At 35.4% G+C, this 19497-nt stretch overlaps 1 protein-coding gene across 3 annotated transcripts in view; it reads left to right on the plus strand.

The window, feature by feature from the left end:
• SLC20A2 (solute carrier family 20 member 2) overlaps positions 1-19497 on the plus strand; it is a 90429-nt gene that overhangs the window by 3485 nt on the left and 67447 nt on the right. The window contains exons 2-3 of one of the 3 annotated variants that reach the window (XM_033104648.1): positions 797-1209; positions 2322-2423. The exons of the other annotated variants lie outside the window; for them this stretch is intronic. The gene's annotated coding sequence lies outside the window, so the exon portion shown is untranslated. The remainder of the gene's footprint in view (positions 1-796; positions 1210-2321; positions 2424-19497) is intronic. 3 annotated transcript variants of the gene reach the window in all.

Here is a 19497-nt window from a genome sequence, read left to right on the forward strand (position 1 = left end):
CTAAGTAAAACAAAGTAATAATAATAGTCAACATACGATTATATGTTGTGCTTAAAGTGTGCCAGATACTGTCACAGGTACCTTTACATGTTAATTTATTTGATGCTCACAACAATCTTTTGAAGCAGGTGCAATTATAATCCCGTATTTCAAATGAGAACACTAAGGTACAGCAAGGTAATTAAGTTACTTGCCAAAAATCACATGGCAAGTAATAAGTAGGGAGACACAGGCAGTCTGAATCTTGAGTCAGTGTGGTTTCTTTCTCCAGGGAGTTTTACTTAATCGAAGACAGAAGAGAGATCGAAAAGTTCACACTACTTTCTCAGCTGTAAAACGTGCTCTATTTTAAAATTTCAGAGTAGCATAAAATATTACAATGATTCTGAGCTGCAAAAACAATGCTCGATTTTCCAGATAAAAGTTGATAATGAAATGGTTAAGGGGTTACTGTATTTTGAAATGACTAAAGGCAAGGGGAGAGAAACTGAATTTCTGATCTCAAAGCTGAGTGAAGATTGTATGTAACTCTTCAAAGGTATTGAATTCTAGGACAATGATTCACCAGGACATAGGGCAATGACTGTTTGAGACACTAATTTAGTATCAGAAAACTAATGTGAAATAAAATAATATTGAATGGCACTTGATATCTTACTACTTTTCTCTTTAAAACACTTACTAGACTTAAACTCCTAATGGTAGTAATTTACCAGAATGTGTGTTATTGAAGGTTTCCTGTGCACTTCTGTCCATTTGCTTTGTTCTCATGCAAAATCTTAATCCACTTTTTCAGCTTATCTTGGGCAATAGAGAACACATTGGGGCCAGGAGGCCTCTTCAAACCAAGTAATATTCCTTTAATGGAATACACCGTAAAATTGTGCTATTGATTTGGTAACAAATGTGGAGTGAAGTCATTTTGAAGTCTTGTGGAATTCAATGAGAGAGAGCCTACAAACAAAATCCAGCAAGATGAAGGAAAATGATATTTTCTGAAAGCCCGGTTTTGAATCCCTTTGTCGGGAGCTGACAGTATTATTTTGGGGGTATTGGGGCTCAACAGAGTCACTGAATCTAATTGACTCCACCTATCGGGGAGTAATCCATCACCACACCCACTGCTCAGGATTCAGAGGAGGAAGTGCCCTTGAATGAAGCATGGGTCACAAACCTGGTTAGCAGCCAGGGAGGACACACGCTCTGCAGGTATAGTATTCTGTATTACAGATGATTTCTGCTGTGTAGGAGGTTGAGTCGTTTGTCTTGGGGGTAACTTTATAATTTGAGTCAGTGAAAAAATGACATGCTGCTGTATTTTAACATCACTTATTTTGGGATGTCTTGTAGAGAACCAAGTTAAAACTATGAATATTGTCCCACCGTTGTGTTCTATTTAAAATCCGAGGAAATAATTTGGAAAATTTAAGTTAAAATCTGTTTTGAAGTTTTTATCCAATTGACACGTTAGCCTTAATTTCAGGCTCTTTCCAGAATAGAGGGTTTTAGGGAAAGAAAGTGATAACGCTGATTCATTTATTTTAAGCCTATCAACTGGATGATTGAATGAAATCTCTACTGCCCCATTTTATCAGTTTTGGCGTTGTAGAGCTGGATCTTAAACATAATCTAGTGTGGTGGTTCTCTAAGTAGGAATATACATCAGAATGACACTTTATTATAAAAGTAACAGATGTCTTAGCCTCGCCTCAGGAACATGGCCTGAGCATCTGTATTTTAAACCACCTTCCCCTGTAAGAAGAACAAACCCTGTATTTTACAGATAAGAAAATTGAGGCAAAGTCAGATGACTTGCCTACAGTTGGTTCAGTGGTACCAAGATTTTATCACTAGATGTTATGTAATTTCAGAATTTTATGGCTGGGAGAAAATTTCCAGGTCATCAGTTTAGTAGCTCATTTTACAGCTGAATGTAAACCATGCTTGTTCATAGCATTGCCAAGTAAGATACGAATGCAGAGAAACAGTGTTTTCTCACGGCCGCTCTTCAATCCTGGCCATGGTAAAGATCAAAAAAACGTCAGTCACCAGAATTTCTTCACAGTTTTAACTGACGTTTCTTATTAATTTCAGGAACTGTCAATTATTTGCAGTACTTTTGTATACCCTGCGATGCCCTCTTAAATTTTGGAGAAAATACAGTGTATTTGAAACTGAAGTGAAAGATTAATTTTTTTTATTTGTATTACTTATTTTTCAATCTTATCCTAAATGTAAGAGAGAAATGTAAGAAAATTTGCACTGCTTTTTTAGAGTATTGTGTTTGTAAAGCTGGTTGATTTTTAACTTTTTTTTTCAAGGCATCCTACCTTGGAAACAGCACAATTTGGCTTCCATGTCATCTTTGAGTATGAGAGAGAATTCTAGTCTCAGCATGTCCTCAATAGAAACCAAAGAACCAGGTTTGTTTCTTCAAGACGTCTCCTAAAGTTTGTGGAGCAGCAGCTGTTCTAGAAGTCAATAATAATGTCGGATGCCTGTGAATGGACTATTGCCCAGTGACTGATTAAGATATTCATAGAAGAATGGTAAAATACTGAAGAAAAGGCAAATTTCAAGAGCGACCCTCATACTATTTAGATTTTTTCAGCAGCCGAAAGAAGATAGTTCTGAAAATACGAGTGACAAGACTTTCGCATATTTCTTGGATGTTTCTTACATTGTCTTAATCCATCTGCTTTGGTATATAATATTTTCCTCTACTGCAGTAGCTGAGATCTACTTATGATCAGAGCATTGTTCTATGTGAATAGAGAAATAGATATAATAGGAGAAGTAGGAACAATTCATTAGGATGTCACCCCTAGAAATTGACTTCACTGAATAATTACTAAAGGTGCAAAATGCTGATGAATTCATAATGATGTGCTGCTGTCACAATCTGTGTGACGTTACATTCTTCTTTATCTACTCTCAGCCTCTGTATGTGCCTCCTTTTGCATAATTTTTTGGACTAAAGATCTTATGACCTTATTGTTTCAGTGTAAAAGTAAGAATTATATCTTCATAAATAGACCTTTGGTATGATTGCTTTTCTGACATAGGTTATTTTTCAGAGTAGTTGTTCTTTACTATTTTTATGTTCTTGTTTAATGTTTTGTTTTCCACTATATCTAGATGGAAATGAAGGATGCATTGTTTTTATTTCATCTATATTCAGTTTTCAGTTATCTAGGAAAGCAGAATAACATGGGTAGTAGAAATTTATAGAAAATTTACAGCATCCCTTAACCATTAATTGTTTTAACCTTATTTTAAACCTCCATCAAACTTCTTTTTAGCAGGGAGTTTTCCAAATGCTGTTAAGCACCGTTGGGGGTGAGGGGGGAAAAGGGGAGAGAGAGAGAGAGAGAGAGAGAGAGAGAGAGAGAGAGAGAGAGAGAGAGAGAGAGAGAAAGGTTTTATAGTTAACAAATGAAGCAATTGGTCATTAAGGTCATTAATGTGTATGTATACATTATTGGTATGAAAATTAGTTTGTCAGAGTTAAGGTGATTAACGACCTAAGTAAATTTTATTGTTTTTAGCTCTTCTTAACTTTTTGTGATTAAGTCAGTTGAACTCATCAAGAATTTTCTGTAAGTTGAAGAAACCTTTATTCGTATGTATCAAGATTTACTCAACAGAGAGAAAAATAAGCAAAAGAACAGATTTTTAAATTTAATTAAAAAAGTAAAATTCCAGAAACAATTTTTTTAAAATACCTTCTTCCCAGTAGACCTGTTTTACTTCCCCCTTTTTCCCTCTTTCTACCCTATCTACTTATCACCTGGTCTCTTACATTTTTTTCTCGTCTGTCTATAATTTGTTTGGTGTCTGTATTTTGCCTACTTACTGCCTTTTCCTTGATTCAACCTCCCATTGAAAATGCTTTCTATTCTCTTTACCCCCAATTTCCTTGGGCGTCCCTCCTTCCTAATCTGCCAATTTCCGCCTTTTGTTGTTGGTATCTGTTGTAATTCAGCTCCTGTCATCTCTAGCTCCTGCGTGTTTTCCCTCTTCACCTCTGTCCACTTCACTTCTTGTCCGCCTACATTCCACTCTCATCTCCCATTAGTGGTGATCTTTCCACCACCTTGGTTTACTTCTGTCTGTATAGCTCACTGATCTGTCATGTGTTTCATGCAGCTTTGATTCCTTTTGATCTCCAAATTTATGTTGTTTTTCTTCCTGGACTTTTTAGTCATTGTGCATTTGTTCCGTGAACTCTTTTTCTATTTTCCTGTCCTTGGATGGCAGGTATTACTATATGATTTTATTGTCAGTATTTGCATAGAACACAGATCCTTGTATTTCCTGGGTAGCCAGGATGAATCAATTATTATTAACTTTTCTTGGAACATTGGGCTTCCTGTGTTTTCTGCTTCTAAGAATTAGATTAGTATTCTAGAAGACTAGTATTACTTTAAAGAGAGTCAGGATAGTTATATGATACTGTCATTTTAACTCTTGTATTCAAAAGTTCATGACATTTGAATCTACTGTCTTATTCTGAAAGATTTTAAAGAAGACATCCAAAGCAGGTTTGGGGATCAGGTGGGTGGAGGGTGGGAAGAGGCAAGTAAATAGTGTAAAAGGAATCGTAGGCAATTTCTAGAACTGCAAAGAAAACTGAAACCACAAATCACATGCTTTAACATTTACTAGGTAAAAGGTCCCCTAAAAGAAAAAGTATCAGGAGTTCTGATAAATAGGTTTTCTGTATTTTTACATTTCCTTTTAAGTTCCAAGACTTTAATGTTTAACAAAACAGAAATTTAATCTTGTAAATATTCAATTTATTTTGAGAAGCTTGATATTTCCTTAAATATTAACCTGTGTCATTTTGTAATTACACTGTAATATTTTCAAATTGCCATTAACAGTCGACCATGTTAGTTACTTGTGTGGGAAAGTATATAAATTGTATGGTCTTGCCCCTCTGGACTCTATAGTTGCGGTGTAATGAAAAGGTAGCTTCTTGGCAAAATTTTATTTTATGCTGTTGATGATTTACATTGTCTTATATTTTTGCTTTATTCTTATATATACTATGAATGTGGTGATCTCCTGTAATTTAGTTTTCTATAATATGTATGAACTACTGGAGTTAGACTAATGTGAGTGCAGATACAGCTTTATTAAACTTAAAAAAGAAAGACCCTATACACCACAAAATATAGTGTCTAAGATTTTAAAAACAACCCTACAAATTGAAGTTCATCATATTGAGTATTTTTTTTGTTCTAAGCCTTCCCTTGTGATTGATGGTAGTTGTTAGGTATCTTGAAGCTAAAGGAATGGCTAATGGTTCGATAATGGTACTGTAATGTTCACCACTAATGAGCAGCTATTAAAGACATCAGAAACACAGTTAAGCTACTATACAAGTAGCTACTATACAAGATGTACTAAGTACAGGACTGGTTTCTGGGATTATAGAGAATAAACCAGTAGAAGAGAACATGGTATAGGAATACATTCTTACTGCATAGATACTATGCTGCTCAGAATACTTGGAATTCTCATTTTAAATTTGCCTTTACAGTTTTTAAGAAAACTAACCTAATTAAAAATGTTATAGTCAGTCCCCTCTTTTAAAAAAAAAAAACAAAAGAAATTTGTTTAGCTTGATCTATTTGCTAGGTGTAATTGTCAATGACATAAATCATAACTGGTCTCAGAGAATTTAAAGTTTGCTACAATTAAACATAGTTGACAAAAGTGCCCCAGGCTTCTAAAGTGCTCTGCAAAAAATGACATCACTGGAATAGGTCTCTGTGATGACTGCTTTCAGGAAGTTGGAGTAAGACTTAATTGGATACGGAAGCTTTGGAGTATATGATAAAATCAGTCTTTGTATAGTTGTAATCCCAGCATTGGGTTATATATACCAACCTGAATATAATTTCTGGATTATGTCTAGTTTCTGGATTATATCTATGTTTTTGTTATTTTAAAAAGGTGTTTAACTTCCTTTAACAACCAAACTGAGCAGTGTGCATATTCTAATGTAGTTGAAAAATTGGCACAATGATTTATTTAATATTATTTTGTTTATGGTTGATTAATTTCTTCCTAAATTAGCAGGTTTTTAAAATATGGGTCTGTGTCCTAGACCATATGATAAATTAGGTTCGGCAGACTTTTCACTTGAAACAAAGGGATTCTTCTGATTTTGGTTGTTTGACTTTGTTATAAAAGTCTACTAATTCATAGTGTAATTAAACTTGTCTATTATATTGTGGTTTTGTGTATTGTAAGTGTTGTATTTGGCGTAATTTCAGAATATCAATGAGTATTGAGATAGAACTCCCAGCCCAGAATTTTGATAAAGATCAAAATACATGCCTTATGTAAAGCTTCTTTATTAAAGTTCATTATTTACAATCAAGAGATTTAAATTAGTTTATATTTTATGGCTGGTGTTAATTTGTATTGGCATTATATTCATAGATAGAAAACTGTTTCTAATGGAAGAGAGACTTGGTGTATTAGTATTCCAAAGCTTAGTTTAAGCTGGTTATTATTAGAAAAGTGGCTTTCACTTCTATTTTCTGGAAGGTTCTCAGTGGTCCTGTGGGCATGTTAACACGTTTAATTGCCATAATGAATATCTAGTTAGCAGAGATGTTTGGGAAATTCCTGCAGATGCAGAATGAACTGTGGTACTGGTTTGTCTTTCACTGCTCCCTGTTACATTCTTTGAGAAGCTAGTTTTTTTTCATAGTGTTTCAGTTTTCTTAGATGGTTATTATTGATCTCAGTAACAGCTACCATTATGGAGCCTCAATAGAGTCAGACTCTTGGCAGACATTGAACTCTCTGCTACTACTTATGTAATTTTCTAATAAAATTTGATGTTATGAAATGTATTTTATGTAATATATTCATATTATAGTATATGATATGTGTTTATGTTGATAAATAAGTAAATAAATGTTAGAGCAGTTCTGCAGATCAATAGGTTGGTTGGGAGAATTACATTTTCCCCACTATAAAAATGAGGAAGTTGAAGGAGGTTATTGAATTGCTCAAGGTCACACAGATAGTAAATGGTGAAACCAGGATTTTACTCTTGGTCTAATTAAATCATTTTTCTATACTGCCTTTAAAAATATTTCCCCTTGAAACAGTAAAATTTAGTGGTTATAAATGCACATAATTTGAGGTAAGGAGTATATACTCTATTAATTGTATGCTGTACACCTAATTTTTTTCCAAAATATAACAACTTTGTTCCTGATTATAGAAGTAGTTGGGCTCAACATTAAAAGTAATCGATACTTAGTGGAAAAACAAAACCAGAAAAGTATAGAGGGGGATGGTGAGAATCACTAGTAATTCTACCACCAAGACATTAAGATTTTGATGTATAATTTTCCAGACTTTATTTTTTTTTTAACTTTTAAAAATTTATTTGAAGTGTGTTTTTCCAGGACTCATCAGCTCCAAGTCAAATAGTTGTTTCAGTCTAGTTGTGGAGGGCGCAGCTCACAGTGGCCCATGCGGGGATTGAACCGGCAACCTTGTTAAGAGCACCAGGCTCTAACCAACTGAGCTCACCAGCCGCCCCCAGACTTTTTGTATATACATACATATGTGTATATTTTAAAAACAAAAATATGTTCATAACATGCATTTTGTTTAATTATTCTTATTTATTAGATATGGACCATCATTCTATGTCATTGTAAGTTTATACCTTCGTTTAAAATTTTCCTTCTTTTTTTAAAATAACCTTTTTATTTTAGAACAGTTTATTTTAGAACAGTTATTAATATCTTATACTAGTACGATATATTTATCACAATTAATGAACCAGTATTGATGCATTATTATTAACTGAAGTCCATACTTAGATTTCCTTAGTTTTTACTTCATGTCTTTTTCTGTTCCAGGATCCCGTCCAGGATTCCATACTACATTTAGTCATCATGACTCCTTAGGCTCTTCTTGGCTGTGACAATTTCTCAGACTTTCCTTGTTGTTGTTTTTTAATGACTTGACAATTTTGAGGGGTACTGGTCAGGTATTGTAGAATGTCACCTCACCCCACCCCTACCCCCATTGGAATTTGTATGATATGTCTCTCATGGTTAGGCTGGGGTTGTGTGTTTTGGGGAGACCACAGAGACAAAATACCATTTTCATCCCATTGTTTCAAGGGTACATATCGTCTGCATGACTTACCACCGTTCATGTTGACCTTGCTACCCTGGCTGCGGTGTTGGTCAGGTTTCTGTCCTAGAAAGTTACTCTTTCTTTCCTTTCCATCATGTGTTCTTGGGTAGGAAGTCAGCCCACGCTTAAGGAGTGGGGAGTTATGTGCCACCTCCTTGAGGGCGGAGGCTGAGTAGCTACATATATTGTTTGGAACTCTTCTGCATGGGAGATTTAGCTATCCTCCCCATTTATTTATTCAATCATTTATATCAGTATAGACTAATGGATATTTATACTTTGGGTTATAATCCAATACAACTTTATCGCTCTAATTGTTCCAGCTTTGGCCATGGGGAGCTCTCAGTTGGTTCCAGTGTCCCTTTGCCATACCTCTATTGTTATGGATTATTATCTTCATTTTTTACATAGCTGCATGGCATTCTTTTATAAGAGTATGCCCATAATATATTTAATCCCTGATTAAGATGGTAATTTAGTTATCAGATTTTTCCCTATTATAAACAGTACTGTGATGAGCAGTCTTTAAAAGTATATTTATGCAAATATCGTTTGATAAATTATTTAGGAAAACTTGCTGTATTAAAGAGACTGCCGACTTTACATTTTATGGCTATATGACTCTTTTTTAAAGATTTTTAAGTGGATTTCTGAGGAGTGAGCATTTTCACTTTACCTATGGGAAATAGTGGTGTGTTTATCACTGTAGTTGCCTCCCATTTTTCTTTTTTTCGTGTGATCAGAGGGTGGCACTAAGTCCAAAGAGCTGCATTGAGGTCATACGTTGTCTTAAGGCACCTTCTCCGTGTAGAATCAGTAACGAAAGACAGTTAAGCTGAATTTAAACTCAATTCAGTAAAGCAAAACAGCATTCTCACCGAGTATAAACTAGAGCAACCTTAGAAATCATGTACCATGCCTGCATTTAGAAATAGGAAACTGGTACTATTATTAGGTGAGGTGATTTGCATGGGATTATGCAGTAGCAGAAACATTCAAGAATCTGGATTTCTGCCTAAGCATCAGAATTCCTTGTTACGTGGGTGTATTTTATATCCTGTGCAAGGATATACAAAACTTTCTATGTTGAAAATTTTCAAACGTGCCAAACAAGACAAAATAGTATAATTGATCTCCATTACCCAGGTTTATCTATCAATTTGTGGCCAATCTTGTTTAAAACTCCCCCCACCCCCATCAGTACTTCAGAGCATATCCCAGATATTAAATCATTTCATCTGTGAATATTTCAATATATTTAAAAAACTTTTTTTCAAAACACAACTACAATGCCATTATCACATCTTAGAAACATTTCTACTCAAGGATAGTTATAAAAACTTCCAAAGTTTGTTCACCATGGATTATAACCTGGCATTACTAACAATGCACGTTTTTTGGTATAATTCTCCAGGGATTATAGAGAGATTCTGTTGATAGTCCACCGTGCAAAATGGCCTGGGTTAATTAAGGGCTTTTATCAAACTCTAATGTGTTACGGTTTTTTATCTGGAAAAAATAAACATCATGATTTCTTCAGAGGCAGAAAATTTTATAGAGTGTATGACAGACATCTCCTAACTGTACATATTTGCATTTTGGCCCTTAACTTTCTGTGTGAGGAAGAAATTCCAAGGACATACGACAACAGGAATTCTTTTTACTATATTAACCAAAGCCATGGATGGAAATAAAGTGGTATGGCCATTCCACTCCAAATCTGTAGGGAAATTTTTGAATGTCAAGTAAAATTCCTGCATGTTATTTCCCGAGTTGTGATTTTCAAAGCTTCTAGGAAAACCAACATATTGACATCATCACTGCATTTGTTTTTAAGAAGATAACTTAAGAGGAAAGAATACCTTTGATATCAGAGATAATCTAAAGGCATAACTGACCACAATTACTCTTATTTTCTTCAAGCAGCACTTTAATCCACTTTAAGTGGATTACATGACTGTCTACAATTAAAAAGGGTGATTATTACTCCCAATGTTTCAAATACTGTCTTTTCTTGCGGTTTCACTGGGTGTTTAAAATTAAGTGAGATACTATATCTTTCTAGAAAAATAACCCTGTCTCAGAGGCTTTACAATAAGAATAACAAGCTTCCTTTTAAATACTCATTTACTTGCATTGAATTTATCTTAGAATTGCCTGGTTTTTGACATGCTATTAAGATATGCAATGATCTAAATTGGAGATGAAGTGATACTGAAAGACAGAAATTTTCCATTTGCTTTTTCTAAGCCAAACCGAAACCAATCTGAACTGCATGATTTCATTTAAAACTATTTTATTGCAAATACATACTGATCTCGCTAGCCTTACTCATTGTATGCAGATTCATGTTTTTTCCTAACCTAATTTAGACTTTTCTGCCTTGGCTTTTGATAATATTTTAGCCTTTTTCTTTTGTGAGTAGGCTTTGTTATATAGTCAGCTTTATTTTCCTCCCATTTGAGTACTCTGTATTATTCCTGAATTTTGGCTCACTTTTATCTATTCAGTGAACACCTTTTAAAGAGGAGAAATTAATGTTGTTTTTCTTGTCTCTAAGCAAAAGTTGAAAGATTAATAAAAAATAACCACAGTTTCAAATATATGTCTGGTCAGGTGGGTTGTTTATCGTAGGTCCATGTGTATTACAGATTTTAAGTTCTTGGACGACAGTATTCAGCGTGGTGTGCTGTGATTTACTGCGGTAGTGTTTCACCTACATTACCTATGTCAAGCTACTTTTTAAATGCCTTCTTGATAAAATAATGATACTTTTTTCTTAAAATCCTCTTTGCTTTGAAATTGTCTTACTTAACTTTGACATCTTTGCTACTTGCCAGCTGTGTGACCTTGCCTGAATTTATCTTCCCTCACAGTTTCCTCATCTCAAAAATGAGGATAATACAATAATTAGCAGCCACCTCATTGGATTGTTTGTTGAATTAAATGAGATAAGATGTGTTGCCTGGTACATAATACTCCATAAATATTATTCCAGCCATCTTTTTCTCTCCAGCCGTCTATTAGATCTTTACCCTTTACTTGTTTATACTTTCACTAGATTAAGAATAACAGTTAACTTATCTTAAATAAGTGATCAACTTCACGTTTTTCTCAAACATTTAAAAACCTTTTTGTTTTGAAATGACTACAGATTAACAGGAAATTACAGAAATATAGAGAGGTCCATGTATCCTTCACCCAGTTTCCCCCAGGGTAACTACAGTACAAGATCCAAGCCAAAAACCTGACATAGATACAATCCACAGAGCTAATTTGCGTTTCTCTAATTTTACATGCGCTCGTGAATGCGCTTGCATGGGGGGGAGGGTGTAGTTCTATGCAGTTTGATCATGTGTACATTTGTATAACCACCATCACAATCAAGATACAGGACTGATCCATCAACCCAAGGCTGCTTCTTGCTACCCCCTTAGAATCCTCCCCCTCAGCACTTGGCAACCACTAATCTGTTCTCCAGCTTTTTAATTTTGAGAATATTATACAAATGGAATCATGCAGTATGTGAGCTTGTGAGATTGGCTTTTGTACTCGGCGTAGTGTCTGTGAGATCCACTCGGGTTGTTGCACGTATCACATTCGTGCCTTTCATGCTGAGTACTCTCATAGTGTGATGTACCAGTTCTTAACCATTTTTCCATTGGAAGGACATTTGGGTTGTTTCTGTTTTGGGGCTATTACTAATAAAGCTGCTGTGAACATTTCATATACAGGTTTTTTGTGTGGATCTTATCTTAGCTTTCATTTCACCAGGATAAATGCATAGGAGTATATTAATAATTCCTAGATCAGAACTTTTTTATGGACTGTTGTAACCTTCTTTGAAAATATATGCTAATGCCGTCCATACTTGTAGATATATATAAAGGCAATTATTTCTTAATGCCTACCATAAATATTTATTTATGTTGTCCTTTGTTTTAAAATATATTTCTGTATAATTTGCAGCAAGAGTTTAAAGTATAGAATCCTGTCTTTTTGTACTGTAATATAAAATGTACTAATAAATATTTTGTTAATGAATTTCCTTTCATATTTTATTGACATTTTTCTTGTGGGGTATATTACTGTTCTCATATACTACATTTGAATGGGGGAGATATTTCAAGTAATGGTTTTTCTTTTTGTCAGTTCTTTGCAATGTAAACAATGTAAGATGTTGAGTTTTTAAAATACTTATTAGCACAAAAAATCAGGAAGTCTATTAAATGACTAATGTTCAGCAACATTTCAAATAATTGGTAGAGCAGTGTTGACATTTTGGTTTTCCAACATAATGTTTGGGGTCCTAAGATGTTTTATAAAATGATTGTCTCCAACGTTAATAATAAATTATAAATCATAATTAAGATGAGGCTACAAATACTCTTTGACATGTGAAGGGCTCCTAATTATAGCCATCGTAGATTTAAGTAACTTTATTTAAGTTGAGCATTAAAAGTCAACATAACAGTATAAATTACGAATGGTGGGCAGGCATTAGCTGGTTGAGTGGTTTTGGCTTTCCCAAATGTATCTACTAGCCTTAACTGATAAAGGAAAAGCTCTTGGCAAAAAATTAGAAGAAGGAAGGAAAAGGATGAAATGTAAAAAGTAGTGGTTCTTAACTGACTGCCCATACGAATAATCTAGGTAGCTTTTAAAATGAAATAAACACCTATGCCCAGGCTAGTTAAATGAGAATCTCTGGAAGTGGCGCCCAGATACTGGTATTTTAAAAAATGATTCCAGGTAGTTCTCATGTTCAGCCAAGGTTGAGAAGCACTGAACCAACAGAAATGGCTTCAATGCTCATATTTCTTTTCCTTAGAATTGAATAGGTTTGTATTGCACGCATCCGTCTATGTATTGGACTAATGTGAGTTCCACATACCTTTTATTTATGGCTCTTAACTGAGATGCATATTTCCTAAGGTGGGAAAAATCATACTTGTGTATCGTGGACACATTTAAACTGTATAATACAACTTGAATATGTCTAACAGAAGAGTGCCTATGAAGTGCAATCAAATATCCCAAAGAGTGAGGAACTCAGAATTATTGAAAGTCAAAAGGAAATTAGGTTTCATCCAGGATATACTATGGATGGGAAACTTTTGGGGAAATTATTTGGAAAACCTGTATGGAGAGTTGCGGTAAGAGACCTGAATCTTTATTGATAGATCTTATCGTCAGTCTTACTTAGTTTTTCTTTTTTTATTTTAATGTTTCACTTGGTAAAAGCAATATTTACTTGTAAGAAGTGAAAGTGTGCAAGGATGAATAGAAAAGAACCCCCAACCTGTGTTCACAGCCTGATGTGAATTCTTCCACACCTTTTTCTATATTCATAAAAGTAGTTTTAATGACATAAGGTTTGAGTTTTTTCTTTTTTAAATAGGATCATACTCTATACATTATTCTAAAGCTTGCTTTTCCTCCCTAATATATCATGGATATTGCTCCAGGTCAACAGATGTAGGTTTAACTCTTGTTTTCAAAAAATGAGTAAAATTTTCATTATACTTGATTTATTCAACCATAGACATTGAGGATGTGTTTTGATGGTGGTGGTCGTTTTGTTTCGTTTTGTTTGTCTTTGCCACTACAAACACTGGTGCAACACATACGAGTATCTTTGTAGAGATAATTTTAGGTACTTGTGCTTTGTTTCTAAAGCATTCTTGTAATCTGTGGTTTGGTTTTGGTCAGATTTCTTAGTTTCTAGATACCTTCTCTGATAGTTAATGTCAGTCAATTTTCAGTTAACTGGCTCCTTTTGTGCATTCATTTGGGCATTAGATAGGCGAATCAATTATTTTAAAAATGAATATTAATGAACCCTAGTGACCAGAAATGTTTTTCATAGGTCCTAAAACCCCTAACGTAGGGTACCGTAATAGGAGGCAATGGATGGGCTTTATCAGATTTTTAAAGGGGCTGTTGCCCCATAAAAATGTTAAAAATTGATAATATATGTATCAGAGAGTAGTACTTAGTCTAGAGAAATTGTAAAGTACTTTGGGTTCCCATCCCATTCTTAGCACTTTTTAAAAAATAACTGTCTCTCTAAAGATGTGGATGAAATAAATTTACTTAATTTCCAGATGACGTAAACGTAGGAGAGATGAACAGTCCCATAGACAGCAGACTCTAGTTGCAGAATAATCCGAATAGGTTGTAATGTTCTAAAATTAGCAAGATGAAATATACTAAGGATAAACCTTCTGTAGGAGTGGAGGAACGCTTGGGGGGGCGGGGGAGACAATCTCAGATGCACCTGAGATGAAAAGAGCTGGGAGTTTAGTTGACCACAGGCTTATGTGAGTCATCTCTCTGATGTGGCTGCTGAAAATAGGAGCTAGTTAGACCACATTTGATGATCTGTGTTTATGTCTGTGAGACCACGTTTTAGGTGAGACATTAGCAGAGCCAGTTAAGGATAGTGATGGATTGAGAAGGGACGTCACGTGAGGAAACACTACTGAAGGAGTTCTGTTGTTGGATCTGAAGGACGGGTATAAAAGAACGATGGTTAGGGAATAGGAAGACCAGAGGGTGGGATACAGAACTTGTGCACGTGGGACACAAGTGCTCAGTAAATGTTTGGAAGAATAAATGAAAGAAAGAGAATGGATGTTACAAGGCAAAGGATTTTGACTTGATCTAAGCCCTGGTGAGTGCTCCAGCGAGGGGGTGGGCTGCCCTGGAAAGTAAGGACTTCTTATCCGGAGCCTTTCAACCATAGGTACAGGTGACAGAATGAATTCCCCCAAGTGAAAGGTTGTACAACAGGACTTCAAAACGGTTACAACTGGAATTTTGTATTTCTTCTCTCAGATACTTGAATTCTAAAACAGGAGTAAATTCTAGGATAACATAGGCTCTTTAAAGGTACTTTTATAGAAGGAATGCATTTGACTCATAGGCCAAATGATTGTCAGTACAGGTATTTCAAAGGTGCTGAAATGTTGAAATATAACAAGCTTTTATCTGAAACTGCAGAGCATATGTTATTTCACTGTTAAACCAAAAGTAAGTAGTTGAGACTTGTGGAGCGTGGTTCAAGATTTTATTTTTGTTTTTTAGAAAAGAGAAAAACCATTCTTTTCAAAAAGAGAGTAAAAAGAAACTTCACCATTTCCTGGCTTCATTGTGACCTCAGGAAACACAAGACACTATCTCCATTAGACTAATTGTTCTGAATTCTGACTCAGATAATTACAACACTGTATGGAATTTGTGTCATGCTTTCTCAACTATATAGGGTTGCACCCAAGTTTGCTTATTAAAAATGTATCTCTAATATTTGTTAATTGAGACAGAGATATCCCTTATTTCTTCTCAAATAATTGAAACAATATAACAATCCTTTAGGTTATGAAAATGGATAAATATTGTCAGCATTTTTTTATGTAAAGCTTTAAAAGAAAAACAAAACACTCTATTTTAGAACAGGTCGGGAGTTGCTGCCACTTAGGACATCATGGTTTCCAGTCCCTTTTGGACAGCCAGGGTGGTCTAGGTGAGGGGTAACAAGATGGGCTCCACTGTTCACTGGCCGTGTGACCCATGTCTGTTTCCTCACTTGGAAAGGGAAGATGCTAATGCTTACACTGCTCTGAGAAAGCACTTTGCAGGGTGCCAGGCACACGGAGAGAATTCAGTAAACCTATTATCACTGTATCTTATGCTCTTACCTCTGGAGCTCTTTTCTGTTTTTTTCTGATTTACCAGATGACGTCATGTGTGTCTTGCACTATCTTGAATACAGCATGTCTAAAACAAATGTGTTATATCCCTACCCTGACCCGTCCCTCCTCTCATCCGAAACCTCCTGCTTTATCCTCCTGTCACACCTTTTTTTTGGTTAAAGAAGAATATGTATTATTATGTTAACCTGTGTTACATTAAGGTGGCTATATATTTGGCGTTTTTTATTTTTATTTTTTAGATTCAGGTGTACAAAACAATGTAATAGTTAGACATTTCACCCCTTACAAAGTGATAACCCCCTTTCCCCAATGTATTGCCCTCTGACATCGTATATATCTATTATAATTCCATTGATTCTATTCCCTAAACTGTACTCCGTATCCCTTGACTATATATTAAATTATAGTTGACATTCAGTATTATTCAGCTTCAGGTGTACAGCGCAGTGGTCAGGCACTGTCTCCTCTTTTTAATTAGTGGGAACCACTTGCCAGAGGTGGTATGGAAAGAGGTTAACACTGCAAGCTCCAGAATCATACTGTCTGGGATTAAATTCCTGCTCCACCCCTTACCATCACGTGACCTTGGACAAGATACTTAATGTCTCTAAATCTCAGTTTCTTCAATTATGAGATAGGTGTGCTAGCAAACTGTCTTACAGAATGGGGAAAATTCAATGAGAAATCCATAGTGAGTGGTTAGTGTGGTTCCTGACGCTGAAGTAAGTGCAGAATACATGATTATTATTTCTAACTCTCAGCCTAGGAATGCTAGTGTCATCCTTAGTTCCTCTTCTTTGCCCTCACCTGGAAGTCCGATGCTACTGAATCTACCTCAACAGTCTCGCTCTCATCGCTGCCTTTAGGCCAGGGTTTCTTCACTTGAATCCATTACTCAAAGAGGTTCATAATCCCCTGAAATTGGAGGTACATTTTTTGACGTGTGCATTTTTCCTAAGGAAAGTACTTTTACCTTTTATCATTATTTTTCACACAGGTCAGTGACCCATAGTTAGTAACTACTGGTAGACTTTTATTTCTCATCTGTATTCAGTAGCCTATACGCTGGCATTCCTCCCTGATCTCGACCTCTAAGCTACTCTTCACACTGTTGCCCACTTAACTGTTTTGTGTGTGTTTACATCCCCATCCTACTTAGACAGTTGTGTGGGCTCCCTGTTGCCTACAGGGGTGGTTCCAACCCCTGAGCACATACTAGAATTACATGAGTAGCCTTTTAAAAACTACTGATGTCCAGGCCCGTCCTAGATCAATTAATTGATACCAACACATATCAGTCATCCATATTTTATTTTAAAGCTTCCAAGGAGATTTTAATGTACAGCCATTGTTGAGAGCCTCAAGGCTACAGGATAATGGACTAATGTGTCAGCATGGCGCATAAGGACCTCGGCAACCTAGCGCTGATCTACTTTTTTAGCCTAATCTCCCACTCATATCTCATCACTTGCACTCTGGACACATACTTTTTTTTTGCTATTTTCAGAATATGCTGTGTTGTTTCCTGCCTCTGAGCTCTTGCCTGTATTGATTACTCTGCCTAAAATGCCTTCTTTCACCCTTTCTTTGCCTGGTCATTTCCATCACACAGAGAATTGCAACCCTTACTTTCGTATAAACCTTTGTTAGGGGAGCTATACTGTATTACAATTATTTGTGTATCTGTCTTCCATACATGAACTCCAGGAAGGTAGGAACCTTACTTATTTCATTTCTCTAGTGCTGGGCACCAGGTTAAGAAGCTCCCTGTGAGTCTAATAAATAGGTAAACAAGAATGAACAAACAGCAGTCTACGTGGGTGTTCAGGAAATCCATGGGGTTGGAGTATGTAAGTCAATATGGTATACTAGATATGGTAAGGAATGCACAGCAGACGTTTTGTCCCCTGTCATTGCTTTTTCATACTTTTATAAAAAGGAAAGATCAAGGTATGTGAAGTTTCTCATCTGGGACCAGGAAAGTTGAGACCAGTGTTAAAAATACCTCCAAACATTGTTGAACATAATAGCATAAAGTTATGTCGTATTTGTCTCCTGCGGCTTTCCCGAGACTTCTGAGAGATGGAGAAGCAGCCATTGTGATGATGGCAGCTGTTTATTTTGCCCAGTGGATTATCCTTACTTAGTTACTGATTTAAAGATACCCTTATATGGACAGTTTTCCAGACATTATATGTTTCTAATTTTGATCTCACCCTTGGCCTTTGTGTTTTAACTGCTGCCTAGTCCTTCTCGGCTATTTTTAACACTTTTTTTTTTCTCCGTGTGTCTCAGAATTGTCTAACATATTCTAAAGAATTGTAACTTAAATGTGATTTATTATTCCTGTTTCTTCAGTGCCCAGAATTAAGTTAAAGATGATTTTGAAAGAGGTTACTTTAGTAAATCATCTCAGAGATACTCTTGAGGATGTTATGAGGGGCATGTTTTGGGTGATTTGCCCTTTATCTTAATTATTCTTCCCGGACACTGACTCACCACACTCTTATGAGAAGAGATGGCTTATTTAACCCTTACACAAAAAACAGTGAGTACTAGTCTGATGTGATTTGGGTGTACATCGTAATATGCCGTGTATGAACAAATAGAATACCCTTTGTCTAATTGGCTGCTTTTTATTTTATAATCGTGTATCCTATAAGCTTGAATAATAAGGACAAGATTTTTCTTACTATAAATCAGAATGATTTGGAATTTATTAATATACTACCCTTTTATGCTCTCATCCACCTTATTTAAAAAGTTTTTTTAAAAGCGTTAAATCTGGATCTATCAAGAACTCCTTTAAATGTGGTTTACATGAAAGGATCAATTGGCAAAATTAAAACGAGTAATTTTTAGTCATTTTTAAGGGCATTTTTAAAAAAAAAATCTGAGTCAAAGAATTGGGAAATATATCTGCTCCCAGCAATTGGAGAGACAGGAATATAATGTCAAGCAAAAGAAGAAACTAACTCTTACAATGGAAGCATTAAGATCTAAAATGGACAGTTGTCTGTTATTTCAGGCTACAGTCAGCACAGATGTCCCAGTACTGTTTGTCCTCTTTTCTTTCTGTGAACCGGGGCCCATGAAAAGGAACTGGTCTCTTGAGTTTCTGAGAGTGGCCTCTTGGATTATTGTAATTACTGGGTTCTTAAGGTTCTTAGAGCTGAGTTGTTAATCCTCTGGTTTTTTGCTTATCGCTGCTACTTTGAAAAATGAGCACTCATTTGGAGCACTTTTTAAAATAATACTTAGTGATTAAGAGATACAATTGTGTACATTTATCATCAAGACACAAAACTATACCTCCCTCCCTCTGAAGAAACCACTCACCTACTGGACTCTTGTATTCAAGTGAAATTAAAATCTCTTAGGAAAATTTCATCTCTTAATTTGAGGTTGATTTTTGAACTGCTTACCTTAAAAGGGACTACTTCTCAGTTTATCTGGTTGGGAACAGACCACATCCATTTATAGCAAAACTATTAAAAATTAGAGAATAAATTCTTGATTTCCCAAGTCTGTTGCTAAATTGATACCAACTGTTGTGCTGTAACACACACTTCAGCATCTACCCTTCAAACAAATCTTA

Source organism: Rhinolophus ferrumequinum, chromosome 4, assembly GCF_004115265.2.
Source record: "Rhinolophus ferrumequinum isolate MPI-CBG mRhiFer1 chromosome 4, mRhiFer1_v1.p, whole genome shotgun sequence".
Lineage (NCBI taxonomy): Eukaryota > Metazoa > Chordata > Mammalia > Chiroptera > Rhinolophidae > Rhinolophus > Rhinolophus ferrumequinum.